General features: G+C 35.1%; 1 long non-coding RNA gene across 1 annotated transcript in view; it reads right to left on the minus strand.

Moving 5' to 3' along the window:
- Nucleotides 1-3,123: 3,123 nt before the first annotated feature.
- Nucleotides 3,124-8,368, minus strand: part of LOC107695770 (uncharacterized) — a 13,082-nt gene continuing 7,837 nt past the window's right edge. The window contains exons 2-3 of the long non-coding RNA XR_001635029.1: nt 7,982-7,984; nt 3,124-3,136 (exon numbers count right to left, since the gene is read on the minus strand). This is a non-coding gene — a long non-coding RNA (uncharacterized LOC107695770). The remainder of the gene's footprint in view (nt 3,137-7,981; nt 7,985-8,368) is intronic.

The raw sequence follows: 8,368 nt of genomic DNA on the forward strand, positions 1-8,368 counted from the left end.
TTCCATGGGTGACAGAATTTTCAAATGACCAAATTTAAATGTGAATGGATTCTACCACAGCATTTCAAACCAACACTATTTTAACCTACAACGGTTGCGCTTGAACTCAATTATCAATATTTACTTTTGTTTTTGGAAGCAGCATTAAAATCCACTTTTGAATTTAAGTCTGTAAGTGTGTAGTTCTCAGCATAGGTTCTGATACTGTTCTGAGTGTCATAGTTGCCGTGACCCTTGCAGAGTTACAGTTGCAGTAATGGGCTCTAACCTGTTAAGACCTAACCTCGGTGTCTCTTGAGATGGTTGTCTGCAGGTGAATGATGGGGTTTGTGTGTGTGTGTGAGTATGTGATGGTGGAGGCCCTGTCCCTGATAGCTCTGAGGCAGATGTGCATGAAGGGGGCTTTTACTTCAAGGCCATGATGCATCAGCATATCACTTTTGTAGAGGTCAGAGATCACTGTCTGTTCAACTCAATTGTCAGTCCTCTTCATAAGCATACTGCACTCATCAAATGCTTCTCACATAGGGAAATTCCCACCTGCAGTCTGCACAAAACTAATAAAATTAGATATGAGGACTACAAGGAATTTGACTGTTCTGATTCAGATTCCTATTCCTCTCAATGTTTACAGTTATTTATTTGTTGTATTAATTAAAAAGAACGGTCTCATGAGAGTTATTATCGGACTTCACTGATTCCCAATTGCGTGGATTCTTTTTGCTTGAATTTCACGTTTCACGAACAACAGTAAATTTGATCACAACTTCAAAGTCATTTGAGAATCTTAACTTTGCTGGCCATGCTGTGTTTTGCGCCGAATTGCAGTATTTCAGTACTGTGTTCTGTCCGCAAGTGTTGAAAATGCATGTGCGAGAACCATTAAAGGAACACAACATCATGGAATCATCCAATATTTTTGAAAGGTTCTCAGTTCCCAACCCTAAATTAGATTCATGTGAAGCATTCGGATTTCAAGACAAAGCTGCTAGCCACCTTATTTTGAATGTAGTGAAGAAATTCATGTTAAGTTGTTATTCAAAGTCTCATGATGATAATATAATTTTCAATCAAATTCTATTTGAAAAGAATGCAAAATATAGTTATGTTTAATTACAAGATATTAGGGCAGGTCTAATGTAGGTCATATTCCAGTTAGTCTTTTCTCCAGGGGAAGCACTCTTTTTTTCCTTCCAGATTTAAGCACCAGACACTGAGCTTCGTCCTAATAAGTCCTTGTGGTTTTAAAGAATACAGCTCCTGTCTTCAGTTCTGTTTGACTCTGACGCACTCTGTCTTGTCTCTGAGGACACCTTTGCCAGGCAACAGATGAAAATGTTCTCCACAGCAGAGCAGCAACACCTCAGAAGAGAAAATCTCAATAAATGACAGGCCTCTGACAGCTGTGTCTCACACAGTTTGCAAGTGTGTGACATGTTTGTACAAGAAGGTCTCTTCAGCTGCTTGAAATGCTTTGAAATGCTAATCTAAAATATGATATCGGCCTATCATTTGAGCACAAGAGTATAAATCAGCAATCAATTGCAGCTAGGCTATATATACAGTTTTGATCTCTGTTGTCTCCTTTCTCAATGCCAGGGAAGCTTCCTGAAAAAGAAGATGCATCCTAAGGTTCATGCTCATGATAGTTCACCCAAAAAATGTAAATTCTGTCATCATTTATTCACCTTCATGCTGACTCAAAACCATATGACATTTTTTTTCTATGGAACACATACGGAGATGTTTTAAAGACTGCGCTAGTCACTATTTTCCATACAATCACAAGCACCTTATACGTATCATAAAATTGGTCCATATGATTACATATTTTATGAATAAGTATTTTGATAGCTTTATGGGAGAAACTGACCATGTCATCTTCATCTCGAGCCCAGCTAATGGGGAACGTTCTCATAATTTTGGTTGACGTTCTGGCAAGGGTCTATCAAACTTATAAATAAATGTTCATCCAGTAACCTTAAATAAATGTTAATTCAAAGTTATCTGGTCTTTAATAATGTTCTCAAAATGTTATTACAAAAACGTTATTTATTGATCATTCATAGAATTTTTTTGAATACTTGTTTCAGAATGTTCAGAGAGCATTCGACGGTCACATAACATTCCCATTATGTTGGCAAAATTATAAAATGGAATGTTCAATTAACATTTGTATAACAAAAAAAGTTAGTTTTTTTAAATTGACATTTTTAATGTTCAGAGAACTTCAGAAATAAAATATGTAAGCAAGATGTTCTTAGAACATTTTTATTTATTTTTTTAGCTGGGGGTGAGCTGTTAACTAATGCAAACGAATCATTGAGTTCTTTTAATCATCGAGTCAAGGATAAACTTGATCAAGTTTTGACTGATCCAATAAACCTCAATTTCGGACTGTGAACGAATTATTTAGACCAGTATAATGAACTACATCAATCAATTCAATGGCAAGTTCTGACTAAAAAGAATGATTAGTTTACAAACCGGACATTGCTATTAGTGACAGAAATGTCTTATTTTGACAGAAGTTTCATTTTTGAATGATCTGTTCCTTTAAGGAGACAGGGGCTTGATAGGTAAATGACCTTGAGCAGTAGTACAGAAAGCTGATTTGCATTTGGTGTGAAGATTGGAATGAATGAATCATAATACTGATGCTTTGAATACCCTCCGTTCAATATGCATGAAATAGACTTGAGGCAAAGCTAATAGGATGATCCTCCACAATCTATGGACTCATTTTAAGAACCAACATCTTATCACAAATTATCATAGATTTCCTTTGGATTAAAGATTCATACTGTTAGTAAAACTATAGAATAGAAAAGAACAGAATGTCACATTACAGCTAAAATATAAAGATGGAATCAGGAGGTTATTGTCAGACTTTAGCGGTTTGAACAGTTGTCTGCCCCCGTTATATGACTGAATAAGTGCATCAATCTTTTTTAACGTGTCATTTGAGATGTCTCACTCCAGTTCTTCCTCTCTCTTTTGTTCGCGCCTCTCACAGTACCACACACAAGAGCCAGAGAGCTGAAAGCCTATTATCTACGAACACTTTCTGCGGGGTACTGTTATCTGTTTTCATGTCTCAAAGCTAGTTAAAGACACCAACAAGAGTGTTTCTCATCTTTTGTGGATTCAAAATCAGGGCAGATTCAAGAACAAACAAATTCTCACGCTGGATTTCAAAAACAAAGAAAGTCTATGGCTTACAAAGAGTTAGGGAGGAAAATTGGGCCTATATTATAATCCAAAGAGAATCACTGCACAAAGGAGAATTAGAAACAGCACAAAGGATGAGAGTGCACAATATATCACTGACAAAACTAATAATGCATTCAGAGCCAAAGTTTCCTGTGTCCAAAGAGAAGAAATAACTATTTCCAATTAGACCAATGGAACTTAACGTCTAAAGAGATTCAACTTTCATGAAGAAGCAAGATTTACCCGATATATTTACATTTAGAAATAATTCCATGTATACATTACCATTCAAATGTTTGGGTTAGTAAGATTTTTGTAATGTTTTTGAAAGAAGTTTTTTATGCTCATCAAGGCAGCATTTATTAAAAAAAAAAATACATTGAAAACAGTAATATTGTGAAATATTATTAGAATTTGAAAACAGTTGTATATATATGTTAAAATGTAATTTATTTCTGTGATGGCAAAGTTGAATTTTCAGCCGCCATTACTCCAGTCTTCAGTGTCACATGATTCTTCAGAAGTCATTTTAATATGATGATTTGATGCTTAAGAAACATTTTATATTATTATCAATGTTGAAAACAGTAGTGCTGCTTCATATTTTTGTGGAAACTGTTATACATTTTGCATCCTTGTTGAATAAACATATTAATTTCTGTCAGAAAAAAAGATCTTACTGACCCCAAACTTTTACCAGGTACAGTGTATGCTGTACATGAAACCATATAGATTTATACATAAACATATATTTCATATTATATTCATATTTCATAAGTCAACATGAATTGCTGTTCATATGTGAAACAGGATATTCAATGAGACAGGACTTGATTTTATTGAGAATTGATTGGACAATGAAAAGTGGGCGTTACATGCCAGAATGAGTCAGGTGGTTGGAGGGGAGGGGTAAAAAATAAGAGAGATTTATGACGTCAGTCCTATAGGAAAGTCTTTTCTGTGTGCATTTAATAAAAGATTCAAAAGTTGAAAATATTTTCTTTGGAACAATCTGCGATGAATCATGCAAAAATAAGGCTTGCAATTGTGGTAATATATAGGCTAATTCTGTACACTCTTAAAAATAAAGGTGCTTCAAAAGGTTCTTCAAGCGATGCCATAGAAGAACCATTTTTGGTTCCACAAAGAGCCATTCAGTCAAAGGTTCTTTAAAGAACCATCTCTTTCTTACCTTTTTATAATCTGAAGAACCTTCTTTCGCCACAAAGAACCCTTTGTGAAACAGAAAGGTTCTTCAGATGTTAAAGGTTCTTTATGGAACCATTTAGACAAAAAGGTTCTTCTATGGCATCGTGAAGCACCTTTATTTTTAAGAGTGTAGGTAAAAATGGCCTTACCATCAACTATAGGTTAATATGTGTTGTAGGACATTCACCAGGCTTTTCATGCACTGGTAGGCAGAAACTGTGGCCTTTCATAAAGATTGAAAGAGACAGAGAGAGTGAGGAATTGGCTGGACATACAAGGACTGAAATATTGTCATTGTCAAACCAAAGAGATGACAAGTAGCATTACATTTGAGATTTAAGAAGACTTGAGGTTTTCTCCACAGGTCTTTATGGGTTTTTTTTTTTTTTTTACCCAGTGTACAAGAAATATAGAAGTGCTGTATATGGTGCTGTCAGTTATCATCCCGATGTAAACATCAACTGAATGCAACTCTCTTTTTATTTCTTATTCAGTTTATTTATCTCACCAGAGCGAGACTGGACAATATCCAAAGGTCACTTCAAATAAGACAACTGCTCTCTATGTTCTAATCACTTTACATCAGTCGTCTTATGCATTTTGACTTATCTAACGTTATTGTGTTAGCATAAAATTGTGCATACCTGTATTTCAACTAACACACACTTGCATAAAAAAACATGCTTTTTTTTTTTTTTTTTTTACCAACGTCCTCCATCACAAAAGAGCTCAGATCACCATGACTGCCTATTCTGCAGTCTGTTACTATTGGAAACATAAAAAAAAGATAGAGGCTGAAGCTTGGTATAAAAGAAGAACAGTGGCGTATCATCACTTTTCTGAAGTGATAAACTCTAGTCCTAAATCCCATTGTCTCAGAAGGGAAGGCTTAACATGAGGAGATAGAGATTTCAAGTTCTCTCTGGCTTTGAGGCAGGGATGCTGAATCAAGTTGGGAGAATTGAATGATTTCAGTCTGAGTATGGTGTCTTTGATGTTTTTTGATGTCTTGAGATGTTTTTTTGAGATGTGCTGTGATTCCTTGTACTCTCATGTGTGATGACTCACTGATGAAATGGCAGAGAAAGATGAAAAACGTATCAGCATGTAATCACAGCCACAGGTGGGCTCAACAGGCAAACACAGCTCCAAATATCAGGGAAAAATTCCCATTATTTCACTAGAACATCAGACATTTGTGTTGAATTTGTATAAAAGAGACTTTCAATTTTGCATACCTGTTATTTTGTGTGTATGTCTCATTTGAGGGAATCTCAGTCTGCAGAATGATTTGTGTTTTCATTGCTAATTTTGGGGGTGAATATGTGGAATGCATAATCAAGTTAGCTAAAATATATAGTAATCAAACACTGAACAGATTATTTGCGGGCCTGACGATGACTCATGCTAATCAATGTCTTTCATTTTCTTTTTATGACATCAATTGCAGTGCTTTCTCTCACAGAATGTGTTTCGGGAAGTATGAGCTGTCAAGCCCTGTGCCCTTTGTTCCCTGTTTTATTTTGCATTGATGAACGTGAAATTACCTTACTTGATTCTAAAGAATGCAGAAACGCTTATATTATTTGCATCTCTCTCTCTCTCTCTCTCTCCATAAAGCTTAGTCTCTTATGGTGAACAAATTCAATAAATACATGTGTGTGTGTATATCCTATAGGGGTGGTTGGATTAATTTACCATAAGAGATCAACTAAAGCTTTAATTTTAATGTTCCCACAGAGTATGGGGCAAAATTAAGAACATTTTTAGTTTTATTTAGAAATTAAATAAGTAAAGATTAGCATTGCAGTCAGTATGAAATGGGGGATGCTGTGTGTATCCTGAAATGCTCATAAATCAAAAATATCAATAGAAGACTGGTGGGCCACTGCCATTTAGACACCCACAGTGAACATAATATCATAAAAAATAATAACTATAATAAGAAGGTTGGTAGTTCTAAAATATAAAGACGTAATGACACAGTTAGCCAACAGCTTCTGAAAGGAAACGCCAATAACCATAACTTCCTCAAAGATGTCTGACCTCTCACCTTTCATTTGTGAAAATGCATCTCCAGACCTGTACTTTTCCATCCCCCACCTTCTGCCTTTACTTTTCCACCCCATGATTTTCTCTGTGTGCTGAGATTTAATGTTCTTTTAAAATGTCCTTCAAAATAAATCAAAAAGCAACTAAAAACATCTAATCATATGCTGTTGCTGAAAACATCTTCAATATGCAGTCAAATTGAACACATTTCTAATTTGTATACAGAAATGAGCTGAATAAAAAAAACAACAACATGCTGTATCTCGGCCTTGGAGAGGAAAAACCTTCACTTGACTTGTAGCAAAGATTTCAACAAACTGGATGAAATTCAGCTTTTGTCAGCTGCTTTGAGCTTTAAAGGTGATATTTTACATCATGCTCTATTCTTCTAAATCTTGTAATGTCTTCTGAATGGCACATTCAACAAAATCTATTCAGCCAAGTAAGCTAGCTGGATCATTCCTGTTATACAGTAGTACTCACAATTTTTAAAGATGAACATCATATTAGTAAGCTTTCTTTTATCACATCATCAGAATATGTCAGCATGGGGGTGAATAAATCATTTTACTATACCAACAAAAGCCAGGTCCTAATGCTGCCTTTACATGATTGTCAGAAAATACTAGTTGTAATTGTAGATTTTTGGGTACAAGGCTAAAGGAAACTACAGGTGCATCTCAATAAATTAGAATGTCATGGAAAAGTTCATTTATTTCAGTAATTCAACTCAAATTGTGAAACTCGTGTATTAAATAATCTCAAGTGCAGCCATTTGGCCAATTTATGATAATCCTGATAGGAAGGCTGCATCAGTCAACCAACAGGAAGTTACATCGTTTTTATGGGTAAAAAAACACCACAAACATGAGCAAGTATTATGGATTTGATTAATTTTGTGCTGTTTTGTGGTATGAGTTTGTTTGTCTTCACTATGATAATATTAAAATGTCAAAAGGTGGATAGAAAATACCAAAGCTGACACCCTCTTACAAGCTAACACAATCGTTGACGCTAAACTCTAATAATCACGGTGGATTAAGCAGTAAAGGATTGGAGATCACACTGTTTTACACACCGCATCTTTTCAATCCATACCCTCTTTCTGAGGTTGACTAACTATGCAAAGAGAAAAGCGGGCGGCCCGCACTCCCACAGTAACAGTCCTGACGTCAGCCCGTCACCGCTCCCGTTGGATGCAGCGGACCAACTGGACTGGAGTGTGGAGCACTAATAAGCAACTAATATATACATATTTATATTTATCTATATTTTATAGAAAAAAAAAATAAAATTAAACAAAAAGAAAACCAAAACACACACATTCCTAAATTCTCCTGATTAATCCTATTTCTTTAATGTATTTAACAATATTAACAATAGTTTTACCTTGTTCTGCATGCTCTTTCAAGAGGTTTGACAAATTAAATGATTCAACACCCACAACACCCATTTCCTTAATGAGTTTTAACCTTTCTTTTTCATATTTTTTACATTTTATTAAAACGTGCTCTATTGTTTCTGCCTGATTACAAAAAAATACATTGACCTGTTTCATGTTTTCCTATATTAAACAGAGAGTAATTTAATCTAGTATGCCCTATTCGGATGCGAGAAATAATTGTATCTTCTTTCCTATTCCTAAAAACACTTCTTCCATTTCCTACTTGCTGCTGAATATTATACATTTGTCTGCCCTTGCTATCACAGTTCCATACTTCTTGCCATTTTTGGTTTATGAATTCTTTAATTTTCCCTTTAACCTCATTTTTGCAAAAAGTCACTTGAATATCTATTTCCGAGTGTTTAAGAGCTTGCTTAGCAAGCTTATCAACCACTTCATTAGCCTCCACTCCCACATGAGCGGGAACCCACAAAAATGTTATTAAGCTTA

The sequence above is a fragment of the Sinocyclocheilus anshuiensis genome, unplaced genomic scaffold (assembly GCF_001515605.1).
Source record: "Sinocyclocheilus anshuiensis isolate Anshui unplaced genomic scaffold, SAMN03320099.WGS_v1.1 scaffold234, whole genome shotgun sequence".
NCBI classification, from domain to species: Eukaryota; Metazoa; Chordata; class Actinopteri; order Cypriniformes; family Cyprinidae; genus Sinocyclocheilus; species Sinocyclocheilus anshuiensis.